At 43.0% G+C, this 17,922-nt stretch overlaps 1 pseudogene; it reads right to left on the bottom strand.

Annotated features, from left to right (window-relative positions):
* Positions 1-2,843: 2,843 nt before the first annotated feature.
* On the bottom strand, positions 2,844-3,048 carry LOC121286603 (annotated as a pseudogene).
* Between the last annotated feature and the right edge of the window lie 14,874 nt (positions 3,049-17,922).

Raw genomic sequence — 17,922 nt, 5'->3', positions numbered from 1 at the left:
CTTTTGCACCTCCTCATGGCTGGTACGGATATAGCTGGTATAGGAAGAAATGATCAAACTCATGTGACCAGTAACCGGTTCTTATGGACGTAGTGCAGATACTATCTTGTTGAAGGGCTGGGTGGGGGGGGGGGGTGGGGGTGGTGGCGAAGGGGCAACATTGCTTGTTAATCAGACTACAAAATGTCATTGTGAAAATCCAGGGAATGTCATTTCCATCTGTTTTCAGTAAACGGCTGATGTGTGAGATCCTAAGAAGAATTCAATATTTTTTTTTAAATGGCAAATAAGAGGAGTTATATTGGTAACCAATCACCTTGAGCAACAATTAAATGAATTCACTTACCCAAACTTGGAGAAAGTGCTGCTATGGCACCTTACAGTATGCAACTGGCACGGTAAAGAGCTTGGCATACAAGCCCGTAGCTACATTGTTTGAGGAGAATTTTAGGTTATTTAAGTTGTAATGTTTGTTTTGCTGTTGAGGTTATTCACTGTACTACGCCTCCTGTTTTGATGTATTTCTGCCTGTTGATGTACTTAAGCCAAATGGTGCTGCTTAGCATATTTATCCCTCATGGTCATGACCCTGTTACTGAGCTCTGCGTCCACTGTGCTGCGACTTGGCACCATGCTGCAATTGGTAGCACTGATGCTAATGGTGTGGAGAGTGAGGGGAAAGTGCCTCAGTGATTTTTTTTTTCAGGCAGAATTCCGCTACTGCCCCCCTCTGTATTATGGACAACAGCATAGCAAGGTACTACTGAATGGGCAGCGTCTACCGGCAATGGAGCACACTCAGGTGTTCAGAATTGCTGAAATGGGGGAGTGATAGACCTCAACGCATCACTGAAGGTCATGGCAGGCCCTTATAGACATGTTCAGGGTGAAGCTGAGTTCTTTGCAAGATGTTGGAGCATCATGAGAGAGGTTTGTTTTGAGGCTATGGGGCAAAGAAAGTTAGGGTGGTAGGGAAAACATTCAGGCAATATTTTGCATACTCTACATTATTTCGTAGAAGTAGGAAAAGCTTGTATTTTATTTTCCCTACACCACCCCACTGATGCCAGTGACACCTTGGGGTATTTTGCCATTTAACAGACTGCCTAATCCTGGAAGCATAATGGGCTGAAGGGTCTTTCTTTGTGCTCATTGATTCTTTGCTCATTATATAATATTGCTCAACTTTCATAATAAATAGTATTAGATATGCTTTCTCAAGACCCAGTAGATATCAGGTCTGCAGAATAAGATTGCTGGGCCTGGAGAACTGAACAGTTAGCTCATTTTACAACAGATTTCTTAAGATCCTTTTAAGAAATATAATTAGGTTATTAGAATGTAAGGCCCTATCTTGGATTATTGGAAATTCACCAGCAAATCTGTGACATTGTCCTTAATAAACTACCCAGCAAAACAGTATTAATAACCCTAAGTCCAACATGAAGGAATCTTAAAACAATCGGTAATGCAAGTTAATTACTTTGTACCTGGATTATAGAATTACAGAAATTTAATCATAGAAGTTACTCCAATTTCATTTCCCTGCTCTTTCCTTATGTCATTAAATCATTTTCAAATGTTTGTACAAATTGACTATTTAATATCATTTCAATTTCAATAGCCATTTGAGGATAATGAAATCTATACCCAGCTGTTTTTTTTAGAAAGTTCTTCTAAAGAATGTAGAAAGAAACTTTTGTTTATTAAAGGCAAAAAACAGCACTCGTGCTTTTTTTTAGTAAATTTTTGTACTTATCAAAGTGAAGAATGTCCCCCATCCATCTCTTTGTTGCTTAAAACCTACTCCTTTGACTAAGTGTCTCCTTTTTTTGGTTTATGTGTGGCAATTTGTGTTTTGTTCCAGTCCTGTGAAGCGCCTTGGGGTATTTGACCAGTGTAAAAGTGCTATATAAATGCAGGTGGTTGTTGTGAAGATGGATATCCATTTGGTGCACCTGGTGTTTGTTAGATTCAGAACAAGACATCTTCTATTCCGCCCCAGCAATGTGCTGTCACATTAGCATCTCCTGCACAATTAAAATGTTTTCTTTCTTGCGCCTTGTCAAATTAGAAAGAACAAAAGAATGAATGCCTTTGGTTTATATCACGCCTTTCACAACCTCTGGTTATCCCAAAGTGCTTTACAGCGAATGAAGTATGTTTGAAGTGTAGCCATTATATTCTGAGGTTCATTGAAGGGTTTTTCCTGAAATGTTAACCATTTCTTTCCTTGGGTGTTTTTTGACCAGCTGAGTATTTGTGGCATTTTCTGTTTATATTGCACTTTGGTTTCCTTATCAATGGGGCACTTTTCTGCTATGAGCAGTTTATCCTTTAAGGATCAAGTTTGAGACAGCTCAAACTGATTCTATGTGGGACCCTTGCATCCAATTGAGAGGAGAGACTTTAATCTCATCAGTCTGGGCTCAGGCCCATAAGTAACACACTGTCCCTGGGTTAGTTGGGAGGTGAGACTATTATCATTTTTGCTCCAGTCCTGAATCTGGGTGTGTGCCCACCCAGTGAGCTGCAGAAGACCAACTTCCAAGGGAATTATACAAAGGCCATTTACATTTCTTAAGCCAGGCCTGGCCAACTAAGAAACTGCCAGTCTGCTGAGACTTAGACCCTGAAACCTTTTTATAATTCTTCAATAGTTAAAACATTAACAATCTCAAGAATCAGAATAAAGGATACACATCCATTGTCAAAGCCCAAAGTTGAGAGGTAGGAGTCAGATGACCCCCCACCCCCAGCAAAAAAAAAAGCCTTGAGGAACTTGTAAATCAGTCTGCCATCTTCCATATAGCAAGCAGCAGCTCAGAACAAGGTCTCATTCCAGGTGAATGCCTGGCCCCATCTATACTTTCTACCAAGTCAATGAATGGAGTGGATGGAGCAAGCCCTTATTCCATCTTCCTACTCCAAAAATTAATTTAATATATGGCCCCCAGATAAGGGACGTATCAGACATTAAACTGATAAAAATAGATACTACACTTGATCTTAGCCAACTAGAACTTCTATACCAGCACTGACAAGAATAATTTGTTCTAATTGCCTATCCCATTATGGAAATTATCTCTACTGAAAAAGTGAATTATCCAGCATCAGTTTTCAGTCTGCCGAAACCTGTGAAAGGATACATCATTGGACTTTGATTCTTGACTCGCACATGAAACAAGTCTTTGCCCTGTGGTCTTTTGCCTTTTACCTTTCTTTCTCTATCCCTCTTTTATTGTATGAAATCACCCCCCACCTCCCAGCCCCGCATTTTGAGTGTGCGCGAATAAACTAACCCCCTATGTCACATTTGCTGTGAGGTTATTAATAGAAATTGGATCACACCTAAATTGAGGGGCTGAGAAATAAGCCGCCGCTTATAACAGAGGAAATCAAGAATCAAAAACGCCTTGCTGTTTAAGGACGGGCGGTGAGAGGAGAAACCAGGGCTGTTTAAATTAAACCCCTCCTGTTTGTAGTGCTATTCTACTATGAAACGCACAATCACCAAGCTGGATCTTGTTCCCACCAATCAACTATTCTTTGCAGCAGAGGTTACCGAATAGTGATCATGGCGTTAACCTTGGATACTTCCCACCTGCCCTAGCTCACCCCAAGCCCATGGAGATTAATTGCAGCAACCTCGCTGTGGCCCAGGTGAAGCTCCATTAACCTGGTGCAGAACAAAGGTGGACCACGCAAGCTTGCAGTACTTGATGGCTGCGTATATTTGTGGGATCTTGCTGTGTATAAATTTGCTGCTCTGCTCCCCCTCAGTTAGCAGTAACTACACTTTAAAAGCATGTCATTGGCTGCGAAACACTTTTGGATGTCTGAATGATGTGATGAGGTGTTATTTTATATCCCGTGGGCTCGATTTAAAATATACCCAGGAAGGATAGTACTCTATTCCAGTCTCTCTCAACCTGCCTTTTCTAATAACTGTGGAATGCAATGCTTGAAAAGGTGGTGGAAGGACTTTGAAAAGTAGAATATACTTTTCAGAATAGGATATATACTTCAAAAGATGGGCGGGGGGGGGCAACCTGCCGGACTATGGTGAAAGGGCAGAGTTGTAGCACTAATTGGATAAGCCTCTCAAAAGAGCTGGCACTGGCACAGTGGGCCGAATAGCCTCCTATGCTGCAAGATTATATACCACACCACATGGTGTATTTAACCTTTTTGAGTCGTTGTCAGGCTTGTGAGCAAAACGGCACTTGCTTCCCACAAATGTTTAATGAATGATGCTGAATGGATTCTCAGGGACCCCAGCGATAAACATGACCCTTTCCTTTCCCTTTGCAGATACTGAAGGACCCTGCACATTTGCACTTCCATCAATTTTTTTTTTTACTATTTTTTTTGTTTCAAATTGCCAGCTTCCTTCCTTGACTGCAAAGCCTTTTCACAAGGATGTTAAATATATTTGAGCATAAATCTCACCATCCGTACTGTCTTCATTTGGTATTATATTTTTTCCAAAATAGTGTGTGGGGGAGCGGGGGCTCAAGAAGATCAAGATTCACACTTCAGTCCCAATGCAGGGTAGCCGGAGCAGATGAAATTTATTTTTCGGTATGGCTCCAGTGAATTGGTTAACTCGCGCTGTTCATTAAGGCCCAACATTTGTTTTTAAATGTGCATTTAAATGGCTTTATTAGTAGCACGGTGCCCATTTATTCCTCCCAGCATTGGCAGTGCACCGGGTTCATAGCAATTACACGACACCCAGTGGTCTGTTGCTTTTTATTAACAGTTCATTCAACAGCAGCTAAAGACAGCCTGCCGACTAATTACATGCTTTCAGATTTGTGCTGCAATTTGGGGGTCAAATGTCAGGAGTGGCTGCAAGCTCTCTCGGAATTGTGTGTCTGTGTGTCTGTGTGTCTGTGTGTCTGTGTGTGTGTGTGTGTGTGTGTGTGTGTGTGTGTTGTTGGTCAGCATTGGCAGTGCCCGCTCAAGGTTTCTTTTTTTAAGCTTAACCCACGGACGTCATTGTTGGAGTGCAAGTCAAATTCAACTGGTATTTTAACCCTGTATACAGCATGGGCCAGAGGGGTGGGGAAGGATCTTTTGCGTCTGCTGTGGGTGCAGTGTGCAGCATTTATATCTAAATTGGTAGATCATTAGGAGTAAAGGCCCACACAATATCCACTTTAGCACATACTCTTGAGAACTGTTCGTTATTGACATGTGAAGTAATTGTGGAGCAAGTGAAATAATGATGAGCAACATCTCATTTGCTGGAGAGTCTTTGACGGTCCCAGTTGAAGGAAAATGAGGTTTCCGACACCTTCCTTGAGGGTGTTTTTAGGAAATGAATAACTTTTTAGACCAAAATTTGATTTTGAATTCCCCAAAGCACTCCCTTGTTAACATGATCATAGATTGTGATTGTTCATGCATCTTCTTGGGCAGTAACACGTTTTTAATTGCTGCTGCATATAATGCATATTAATACTGTTTTCGGGTAGAACGCTTTGCATACTCCAGCAGTGAAGATTTCTAATGGATAACTAGTCATTCAATCAGTCACTGGGGCTGAGTTCAGATTGCACCAGCAGATCTCTTTGGTTAATGGGATGAAGTCCTGCTGTGTGGTAACCGTATGCGAATTTATTCGTATTCTTTGGTCCACTTTTCTTTTGCAGCCTTAAGCCATTTAAAATAAACCAGCTTTCAATGATGCTAAAATCGCAATGGAGTTTTATTTGAACACGTTAATACGGCCATAAGTGAATAGTGCCCCATCGGTGAAGAGGGATTTGGAGCCGGTTGTGGTGCAGTAGGTAGCATTCTTGCCTTCGAGTCGGCAGATTGTAGTTTCTATTACAGCTACAGAGACTTGAGCATAAGTTCCAGGCTGACGCCACAGTGGAGTGCTGCTCATCTTTCAGATGAGACATTAAACTAAGACTCTGCCCCCTCGGATGGGTGTCAAAGATCCCAGGGCACTATTTTGAAGAAGAGCAGAGGGCGTTCTGGCCAATATTTATCCCTCAACCAACACCTTTTTTTAAAAAAAAAACCCAATCATTATTGCATTTCTGTTTGGCTCTTGGCTGTGCACAAATTGCCTTGTCTCCTACACGACAATATTGACTACACTTCAAAATAACCACTTTTTAATGGCTTTGGAATGTCTTGAAGTTATGGAAGATGTGATTATAAATGTAAGCTTGGTCTTCCACTGAATTGAGTTTGTGATAGAATCCACTGCCCACAGGATACTGGAGCATTAAAACCTCCAGGCCTTGATACAAGCCCTCTTTAATTTTGCTGTCTCGCATTTCTCTCTTCGCTAACTGTCACTCTTCAGCCAGCTGTTATAAAGAACCGCCCAGGCTGACTTTCTCCAAATTGTTTTGAGGCATAACTGCAAAATAGATTTTCCTTGATCTTTTTTTTTAAATCTGCATGAGTGGCCCTGGTAATGGTGCCAAAGTAGGGCTGGTAAGCTTTACAGTCCCATTAATGTTGGCGCTCTGTTTGTTGCCACTTGCACAAGGACCTGCCTGCTTTAGGCAGTAGGCCCCTTTTGCAATGCAGACGGAGGTTATCTGATGAATGTTGGACTCCCGTTGCTGTTTAGAACATTCTAGACCTAATTCGAACAGGCTGCAAGCTGGCAGCATCCCCTGTGCCACAGATAACTGTTACTGATGTTGGTTGAGGGGTAAATACTGGCCAGGTCACCAGGGAGACTGCCTCTGCTCTTCTTTGAATATTGCCAATAGGATCTTTTACATCCACCATCTCGTCCAAAAAGCAGCACCTCCAACAGTGCAGCGCTCCCTCGAGACTGCACCGGAGTGTCAACCTCAAGCTCAAGGCTCTGGAGTGGGGCTTGAACCCAGAACCTTTTGTGACCCAAAGGCAGGAGTGCTGTCCTCTAAGGCTTGGCTGATACCTTTTTTGGGTACGCTCTGACAGTGATTTCTCATTTTCTTCCTTGAGGGGTTGATTTCACAATTACTGAGGCAGATTTACCTCTTTAATGAGTGGTCATCAGGTAATCATCCATGTGAATCTCAGAGGGAGGACTGCAGGTTTGTGATAGAAGTCTTCTGGTTTTCCTTTACTGGACATGCTCCCCAGGCTGGAGATGAAGTTCCTGCAGTTGATAAAACTGTCTGCCTTCTGATACTTCTCCCCTCCCACTCCAGCTTTCTACCATGTGTCTAATAGTACTGGAATGAAAGGCCACTTCAAAGGACCTCCAAATATTCGTTCTGTGTCCATTATCCTCCATTTGATGATGCCGTGAATGTTAGCACTCCCGACAGGGTTTAGTGGTTGCACATGTAATAAAAAGGAAGGGATCGTGCCCATTGTCAAGGCAACGCAGAGTGGAGCTCTGTATTATGTCTGACCTGGGGCACACCTGATAGCTTGATCATCTCGGTGGATTCAGAGCGGTAGAGTGCTCCATCACTCCTCCACCTTAAGTGAGCCCAGTCGAAGTTGGAAGTTTACTTTATTTTTTTCTGGCAGGCACCTTTTGGCTCATGGGGTCAAGCCAAGGGCAGGATTTATGGATCTGTGACATGGCTTTTTATTAATCTGTCAAGCACCTGAGTTGGGCATGATTTACTATTTTTTTTTAAAATAGCGGAAGAATATATGATAAAGCTGACACTGCTGAAGTCTGTAGAAGCAATATAAGCAGAGCTGAGAATGTCACAGAATCCTGAATGAGGTTGCCTTCCCAACAAAAATAAACAGAATAAAAATAACCGGAAAGGAGAATCACATAAGTTTTGACATGTTGGTAGCCCAGTGTTGTCTCTGACATTTCTCCATGCAAGGTGTTAGGCAGTGAACTCACGCTGCTTTTGCAAGCAAGGGGGCTTTTATTGATTGATTTTTTTTTTTGGAAAAGGATGTCCGTCATCTTCAGCTAAATTTTAAGTTTTTTAAAAAGAGGTTTAGTCTTTCCAAGTGCCTAATGATCAACGTCATAATGTTGTTTGCACAATAACCTGGATTTGAAGAACGCACAAAACACTTGGATCGAATATGCATGCTTAAGCAGTAGGCTTAGAGTATCTGTAGCCAAGCAGCTAAGAAGAGGAGTATAACTGTCCATCAAACCACTGCAAGAGTATTTGGAATCCGCTTAGTGCTGTTTTATCATTCTTATTACAGGACAGCAGATGTTCTGAAATCCTCATCTGGTGTAAACTTATTGATTATTTCATGACTGACAGATACTATTGGTCAGTTGCACGTTTCACTGATTACATGGTTTCATAAATGACTCCAGGCAGGGATGTTTTCATGATTTAGCTGCTTGGAATTGTCCCTTTCTTTTCTTTTTTCCTTCTGCACTAAACTGATAATTGTTTAGAATGGCATTATACATTCAATTCCCAGTAGAGGTAGGTCCGTGGGACACATTAAAATGGGCTCCAGTTTCACCCAACTTTAACCAACTAACTAAAGCAGGTCAGTCATGGCTTTAGTGAGTAGCATTTTCCTGCCTCTAAGTCAGAAGGTTACGGGTTAGACTGGGACTCACACTCCAGAGACTTGAGCATGGAATCCAGGCTGGCACTCGAATGCTGTACTGAGGTAGTGCCGCACCGTCTTAGGTGAGATCTTTGAGATGAGATATTAAGCAGAGTTCAAGACTCCCCTTTCAGATGGATGTTAAAGATCCCATGACAGTATTTTGAAGAAGAGCAGGAGAGGGCAGTGCCTCTGCCCAGTATTTATCCCTCAACCAAGATCACTAAAAACAGGTTTTCATTGTGGGACCTTGCTGTGAGTGATTCCTACATCACAACACTGAAAACACTTCAAAAGTACTTCACCGGTTGTCAATTGCTTTTGCTGGCCTGAAGTTGTGAATGGTGCTGCATAAACACAAGTTCGTTCTTTGACCAACAGACAAAATGGGTGGGTGTGTGAATCACTTTGTGTGCTGAATGATTTTTATTCTCTCTTTTTTTCTCCCTTCTGGATTGAAATCAATTAAAAAAAAGATAAACAGAAGCAATCACAAATGTTGAAATCCTGCACTAAGATAAAATGGACAAAGCACAATAGACCTATCGGAACCTGAAGGGCGGGAGGTCACTTCATGTGTAGACCCCTCATCAGAATACTGAGGACAAATATTCATCAGGCCTCCAACAGGGATGAGAAGAATTGTGCCAACCACTAAGTATTGATTCACAACAAAAACAGAATTACTTGGAAAAACTCAGCAGGTCTGGCAGCATCGGCGGACATGTCTCTACATTGGAGAGACCAAACGTAAACTGGGCGACCGCTTTGCAGAACACCTGCGGTCTGTTCGCAAGAATGACCCAAACCTCCCTGTCGCTTGCCATTTTAACACTCCACCCTGCTCTCTTGCCCACATGTCTGTCCTTGGCTTGCTGCATTGTTCCAGTGAAGCCCAACGCAGACTGGAGGAACAACACCTCATCTTCCGACTAGGGACTTTACAGCCTTCCGGACTGAATATTGAATTCAACAACTTTAGGTCGTGAGCTCCCTCCCCCATCCCCACCCCCTTTCTGTTTCCCCCTTCCCTTTTTTTTTCCAATAAATTATAAAGATTTTCCTTTTCCCACCTATTTCCATTATAAAAAAAAAACCCCACTAGAGCTATACCTTGAGTGCCCTACCATCCATTCTTAATTAGCACATTCGTTTAGATAATATCACCAACTTTAACTTTAACACCTATGTGTTCTATTGTACTATTGTCGTTGACATCTTTTGATGATCTGCTTCTATCACTGCTTGTTTGTCCCTACAACCACACCCCCCCTCCACCTCTCTGTCTCTCTATCTCTCCGCCCCCCACACACACACCCTAAACCAGCTTATATTTCAGCTCTTTCTTGGACTCGAACTCAAGTTCTGTCGAAGGGTCATGAGGACTCGAAACATCAACTCTTTTCTTCTCCGCCGATGCTGCCAGACCTGCTGAGTTTTTCCAGGTAATTCTGTTTTTGTTTTGGATTTCCAGCATCCGCAGTTTTTTTGTTTTTATATAAGTATTGATTCACCTTGTCTTAAGATAAATCGACTCATGACTTGGTTGGCATATCAATACAATGGGCAGGAAAAGACCTGTCAGCTTGTCTATGATGGCTGGGTATCATAGTTAGACACACACACACACACCTTACCTTCAGGGAGGGGCACAAAAATCCCAAAATCCTGGTCAATAAAGGAAGTAAATATGGTGGGGAATTCCTCTTCATTCTTTCCTCCTCCTCCTCTCCCCAACACCCCACCCAAAGCAATCGAAACCAGTCAACGAGATCACCTTAACTAGAAAAGACACTACTAATTCCATTTGGCTGATTATTAAAAACTGATTTATATAGCACCTTTGACATAATGAGATGCGCCAAGGCACTTCCCGAGAGCATTACAAAGCAAAGTATGACGCCAAGTCACATAAGGAGATATTATTCCCTCCCTAACAGCACTGTGGGTGTACCTACACCATATGGATGCAGCGGTGCAAGAAGGCCATTCACCACCACCTTTTCATGGGCAATTAGGGATGGGCAATAAATGCCGGTCTAGCCAACGGCACCCACATCCCATGAGCCAATAAGAAGGAACGACCAAAAGCTTTGGTCAAGGAGTTAGGTTTCATGAAGTAGGTTTTAAGGGGTATCTTCCCACAAGGAAAAAGAAACAATAAAAATTGGGAAATAAGAATACTGATTCAAACAGGTCTTATATAGCTTAAAATGGAACACCGGTAAAAACTGGGAAATAAGAGTACTAGTTCAAACTGTTCTTTCCATCTGGGTTAAGTGTGGGGTTAAGTGTGGGGAGGGTATCCCAGAGCTTGGGGCCTAGGCAACTAAAGGCACAGCCACCAATGGTGGAGCACTTAAAATTATGGATGCACAAGAGACCATATTGGAGGAGAATGGGCATCTTGGAGGGTTATGAGGCTGGAAGAGATTATGGAAATGGGGAGGGGTGAGACCACTAAGGGCTTCAAAACAGGATGAAAATTTTACAATCGAGACATTGCTCGACCAGGTGCTGACGCAGGTCATCAAGCACAAAGGTGATAGGCGAATGGGACTTGCTGCAAATTAAGACACGGGCAGCAGAGTTTTGGATAACGTCAAGTTTATGGATATTAATGTTTAATAATATTTTATGGCTGAAGCATGCCCATCTTTCACCTTGTGCATTTCTACTCGCTTTGAGTTCTGTGCCTTTCTCCTCTTTCTTAAATGCTTCAGCCATGTTCTGTCGACAGTGATGCTCCCCACCCTTTAGCTACATAAGGTGAGCCTTGTATTCATTCATTACATTGGTAAAATGTTAAATGAGGTCAATGTGGCACCACTATTGTGCGAAATCTCCATAATATATGCAATCAGTCTTAAAAGTGTTGGTCTCTGGAGTAGTTGAAATGAGTCAGGTTACTCAGATCAGGCCCAATTAAGACAGAGCTATTTAGAAGATCAAAAATAGGCTGCGTACTTTTATGTTTCAATGTTGCACTGAGAATGGATTTTCCTTGGACAAGAACATCTCATTGCTTTGAGTTATCTACCAAAGCTTTACTTAAAAGTATCAAACTGAAAATCAGCCTTAATCTACGTGGGCCTATCCAATATTTACATCATGTTAAACTGATATTTCCTTCTGCGCCTCACATAGAATTAGAATTACATAGAATCTAAAGCTATTTGGTCCACCTAGTCGACATGAGCATTCTCCCATCCCTTTTAATCTAACCTATTTTATTATCTAGCTTCTGCTTAAATGTATCTATGCTTTTCACCTCAACTACTCCCTGTGATAGTTAGTTCCACGTTATGATCACTCTCCGGGGTGAAGAAGTTTCTCCTGAGATTCTTGATTCGTGACAGTCTTGTATTTATGATCTCAAGTTTTGGACTCTTCCCACAAGCAGAAACATCTTTTCTAAAGGTTACCGTAATAAAACCCCATCACGATCACAAAGACATTCATCGCTCCACCCCTCAGTCTTTCCTTCCAGAGAAAAGAGCCCCAGATTGTTCAGTCCTTCCAGATAGGATACTTTCGGAAAGCACAAAGTTCCTCCCCATCAGTCAGGGGTAAAAAAACCCAAAGTGTGAAATGGTATTGAGCAAGTCTACTCTTCCACCCAATCCCTGAAGAGATGGTGATTATATATTTCAATTTTAAAATTAACTTAGTTCTCAGGTGTAGTAGGTTTTACCTCAGAACCTGGGGACATATAAAGTTAGGAATGAATGTGAGCAATGATAAGTGATGTAGGTTACAATGTCCATGATGCTTCCCTTTCTCTACTATTCTATTGGGGTGTGAACTCATTTAATTAAGCAATGAATGCCTCTGCTAACACAAGAATGACATAAGAACGTGCAAAATTGATGGGCATTAAATGTGCCCTTTGGCCACAATAGCTGGTGAATCATGACAAGACACTTCTGCCCCCTCACACCCTTCCCCACCTCCCCTTCCACCACCACAGGCCCCCTCTCTTTCTGCCCCCACCCCCAGCAAAAAACAAACTGAATTCATCCTTTCAATTCAAGGTGCAGGGAATGAGAGTATAAACCAAATTTAAAAATCATGGGCCACCTCAATTTCTGCATGTGTACTTGTTCGATGATCTTGAATACCACACTTGTCTATGGAGCTGCTAGGTCAGTCAATGGGGTCCCAGAGTTCTCTGGATTCCTAGAGGCTCAGGGCTCCCTCCTCCAAAAAGCATCAGATACTGGGACAGTTTGACCTTTGGAGACTTGAATAGATTTTTTGTTGGACAAGGGTATCGAAGGATCTGGAGCAAAGACAGGTCAGCCACGATTTAATTGACTGCCAGAGCAGGTTCGAGTGGCTGAATGTCTTATTTCCATTCCTGACCCTATGTCCAGTTGCCCTAGTTTGCACATGCACACACAGGCACACCACCCATACACCCATATACAGGGTGCAGGAATAAATCCACCTTGAGCATTTCTCCATTACTGTATGATTCGATTGTTCACAGGTACTTTATTTCCAAAAACAATGAATTATGTACTGTGCACAAGGTCAGATGCATAATGTCACACAACACATGTACTGAAGGCACTTATTTAATTTAAAACAAAAATCAGGCCTGAAATTTCCACAGGCTTTTCCCAATATCCCACTTTAATTTCAGAATCCCGGAGTGCTGGCATAAACAGCCATTTGTACTATTCCCATTGAGATTCTGCCAAATTCTCTGCAAAAATCCTCCCTCTAAGTTTGGTGCCAGAGTTGAGTTTCCTATCCCCTCCCACTTGAGCTCCTGCCAGACCCAAGGGTGGCAACATTGATTCCTCCCATGTAGGGTAAAGCTTGTGGTAACAAATCAGCAAGTTGTGTTACATCTCTCCTGATTGCCCCCTCGATTCCATTGAAGACAATTAAAGTAAAAACTGGGAGAAATGCAAAATGGTCGGCTGATTCGCTATCACAAGCTCTTATTCGACTGCGCAAATTCTCAATTATTACCCCTTCCCCACCCCCAACCAAGGAGACCACACGTTATAGGTTCAGTTGGCAATATAGGTTTCTAGAATTTAACAACTTTCTTTTATATTCGTTTCAAGGGATATGGGCATCGCTAGCTAGGCCAGCATTTATTGGTGTGGGTACGTCCACAGTGCTGTTAGAGAGGGAGTTCCAGGATTTTGACCCAGCAACAGTGAAGGAACAGCAATATATTTCCAAGTCAGGATGGTGTGTGGCTTGCAGGGGAATTTGCAGGTGGTGGTGTTCCCATGTGTCTGCTGCCCTTGTCCTTTTAGATGGCAGCAGTCGTGGGTTCGGAAGGTGCTGTTTAAGGTGGCTTGGTAAGTTCTTGCAGTACATCTTGCAGATGGTGTACACTGCAGTCACTTTGAGGGAGTGAATGTTTGTGGATGGGGTACCTATCAAGCTGGCTGCTTTCTCCTGAGTGCTGTCGAGCTTCTTGTGTGCTGTGGGAGCTGCGCTCGTATAGGCAAGTGGGGAGTATTCCATCACACTCCTGACCTGTGCCTTGTAGATGGTGGGCGGGCTTTGGGGATTCAGGAGGTAAGTTACTCACCACAGGATTCCTAACCTCTTACCTGCTCTTGTAGCCACAGTATTTATATGGCTGGTCCAGTTCAGTTACTGGTCAATGGTAGCTCTCAGGAAGTTGATGGTGGGGCCTTCAGTGATGGTAATGCATTTGAATGTCGTGGGGCGATGGTTAGATCCTCTCCTGTTGGAGATGGTCATTGCCTGACACATGTGTGGCGCGAATGTTACTTGCCATTTGTCAGCCCAAGCCTGGATATTGTCCAGGTCTTGCTGCATTTGGACATGGACTGCTGCAGTATCTGAGGAGTCGCGAATGGTGCTGATCATTGTGCAATCATCAGCGAACATCCCCACTTCTGACCTTATGATGGAAGGAAGATCGTTGATGAAGCAGCTGGAGATGGTTGGGCTGAGGACACTACCCTGAGGAACTCCTGCAGGGCATCCTGGGACTGAGATGACTGACCTCCAACAACCACAACCACCTTCCTTTCTGCTAGATATGCCTCCAACCAGAAGAGTGGTTTCCCCCTGTATCCCATTGGATCCAGTTTTGCTAGGGCTCCTTGATGCCACACTCGGTCAAATGCTGCCTTGATGTCAAGGGCAGTCACTCTCGCCTCACCTCAAGCTCAGCTCTTTTATCCATGTTTGAACCAAGGCTGTAATGAGGTCAGGAGCTAAGTGTCCCTGGCAGAACCCAAATTGAGCATCAGTGAGCAGGTTAATGCTGAGCAAGTGCCACTTGATAGCACTGTTGATGACCCTTTCTGTCACTTTTCTGATGATCAGGAGTAGATTGATGAGGCAGTAATTGACCTGGTTGGAGTTGTTTTGCTTTTTGTGTACAGGACACACCTGGGCAATTTTCCACATTGTCAGGTAGGTGCCAGTGCTGTAGCTGTACTGGAACAGCTTGGCTAGGGGTCACCTCATCATCCCTTTTTCTATATTAAGTGTTGGCTTGGCTTAGTGGGAGTCTGGAGGCCTGTGTCAAGCAGCCCCTGGGCTTTAAGCACACCAATCCACAACTTTTGTTTCCTGGGGCTTTTACCTGGAGTACTCCAGAAAATGCCCTGGTAGCCCCCTGACCATCGGAAGTCCCCATGCAAGCACTGCACAGCAATTGCCCTGGAAGTTCAAGCTTCTGATGGGCAATTACGCTGCACTGGGAACCACCCGATTATCCAAATTAAATCGGAGACTTTGGATGGTTCCTAGTTCCTCGGGAAAAGTTAGAGTTAACACCCGTCCTAACTCCTGGGTAACTATAGAACTGACCCCCACTGGAGTCCCGACCACCCCTCCCCAACTAAATAAGCCTTTTGGACAAGCCGTTGAGCAGGTCAACGTGAAACTCCATAGTGCTATTTGGAAAAACAGCAAGCGGAGTTCTCCTGGTATCCTGGCTGGCATTCATCTCTCAACCAACACTATCGAAAAATTGCAGAACCTTGCTGTGTATGAATTGGCTACATATGAATGACTGTATTTTGAAAGTAATTGTCTGTGAAACGCATCAGTGCAGGATGAGTACTTGAAAGGCTCAATATAAATGCAAGTTTTTTTTCTTTATACTGGAATCTTACTATGTGCAGACTTCTGGGGCAGGCTGAGATTTCTTTTCTTCTTCACTTGTTTATTGCTCATCATCACTGTGTACTCCTTAGCAGCATTGCCAAACAGTAATTCATCTGCTTAAAAATGTTCAGTGGTTATTACTACCGATGCATCATATTTGCCTGATTTGTTACTTTTTGCTAATGAAATGTTTATTACTAGAGTTGCAAAAATGAGTGTACCCATTTTCTTTAGATTTTTGAGGAGGGAAATTTTATTTAACTTTTGGAGAAAAAGCAAAATATGGTCTAAAATATTTGGCCTTTTGAGGCTTGTGGAATCCTGTTACCGTGAAGTGTTTGAAAGCTAAGCTAACACAGGCAGAGTTTCATCTGTTTAGTTTAGAGGGCAATTTAACAGACCCAGATAACCTAAATCTGTTTGGAGTAGAGACCAGGACTGGCAAGAACCAAGGCTGGAACCCCCGAGTGTGCTGACAGTTAGTTAATTGTTAAAACACAAACCGATAAATGTTCCAGGTCATCCTGTAAGTAGCAAAGAGTATGGAAAGTCCAAATCTGAGTGACACCTCTATATCCTCCAGGTCTCACGGAATCTCTCAGAATTGTTACAGCACAAAAAGAGGCCATTTGGCTGGTCGTGTCTGTGCTGACTCTCCTTAGGAGCAGATTACCTAGTACCCTGCCACCACCATAACACTGCACATTCTTCTGTTTCAGAAAGCAGTCCAATTCCCTTTTTGAATGCCCCAATTGAACCTGCCTCCACCACACACTCGGGCACTGCATTCCAGATCTCAGTCACTCGCTGTGTGAAAAGGTTTCTCCTCATGTCGCCGTTGCTTCCTTTGCCAATTACCTTAAATCTGTGCCCTCTGGTTCTCGATCTTTCCACAAGGGAAAAATGTCCTCATATCTATTCTGCCCAGACTATCATGATTTTGAATACCTCCATCAAATCTCCTTTCAAACTTCTCTTCTCCAAGGAAAGCAGTCCCAACTTCTCCATTCTATGTTCATAACTGGAGTTCCTCATCCCTGGGACCATTCTCAAGAATCTTTCCCTTTTAAGATGGAGGTGAGGAGAATTTATTTTTTTCTCTTGGGGTGGTCAGTCTGTGGAATTGACTTCCCCAGAAAGCACTAGGGGCTGGGTCATTGAATTTATTCAAGGCCGAGTTGGATTACAGGGTAGGCCATTTAGGACTGAGATGGGGAGAAATCTCTTCACTCAGAGGGTGGTGAACCTGTGGAATTCTCTACCACTGAGGGCTGTGGAGGCCAAATCACTGAATATATTTTATAGTTAACAAAATAGATTTCTAGACTCTAAAAGTTGTCAAGCGGTATAGGGAGAAAGCAGGAGTATGGCTTTGAGTCGGAGGATTAACCATGATCATCTTGAATGATGGAGCAGGCTTGAAGGGCTGAATGGCCTACTCCTGCTCCTGAGTCCTATGTTTCTGTATAAGTTCCTAAGCTGGGCTTATCTTTACATCCTTTTTTTAGTAACAAGGGTGTAACATCTGCATTTCTCCAGTCCTCTGGCACCACCCCTGAGTCTAAGGAAGACTGGAAAACTATGATCGGTGCCCCTGCAATTTCCACTCACTCTTCCTCAGTATCCTTAGATGCATCTCATCCAGTCCTGGTGCTTTGCCAACTTTAAATAGCGACAGCCTATTCAATATCACCTCCTTACCAACTTTAAACTGGTCAAGGGTCTGAAGTACCTCCTCTTTCACCATGACCTTCTGGGCATCTTCTTCCTTGGTAAAGATAAATGCCTAGTATTCATTTAATACTTCAATCATACCCTCCGCCTCCATGCGTAAATCCCCATCTTGGTCCTTAATCGACCCCATTCCTCCTTTTACAGTTTTGTGTTTAGAAGATTTTGGGATTCCCTTTTATGTTAGCTGCCAATTTCTTGTCATACTGTTTCTTTGCTTTTTTACTTCCCCTCTGAATCTTCTATGCTCAGCCTGATTCTCCATTGTGCTTATGACAGATGTTAGGTGAATGATACACCTTTTCTTCTTCCTCTTAATCTCTATCTCTTTTTTGCCATCCAGAGTGTTCTGGATTTGTTTGCCCTACCTTTGCCCATACCTTGACTTTGCCCAAACTATCTCTTCTTTACAGGCAGCCCATTGTTCAGTTACAATTTTGCCTGCCAATCTTCTGGTTCCAATTTATCTGGGTCAGATCCATTCTCATCCCATTGAAGTTGGCTTCAATAATATAAATTGGCAACAATGTTATGGTAACATGTGGTGCCCCC

This window comes from Carcharodon carcharias, chromosome 13, assembly GCF_017639515.1.
Source record: "Carcharodon carcharias isolate sCarCar2 chromosome 13, sCarCar2.pri, whole genome shotgun sequence".
NCBI lineage: Eukaryota > Metazoa > Chordata > Chondrichthyes > Lamniformes > Lamnidae > Carcharodon > Carcharodon carcharias.
Note: the sequence above shows the minus strand (reverse complement) of the source record. Positions and strands in the feature narration are given on the sequence as shown.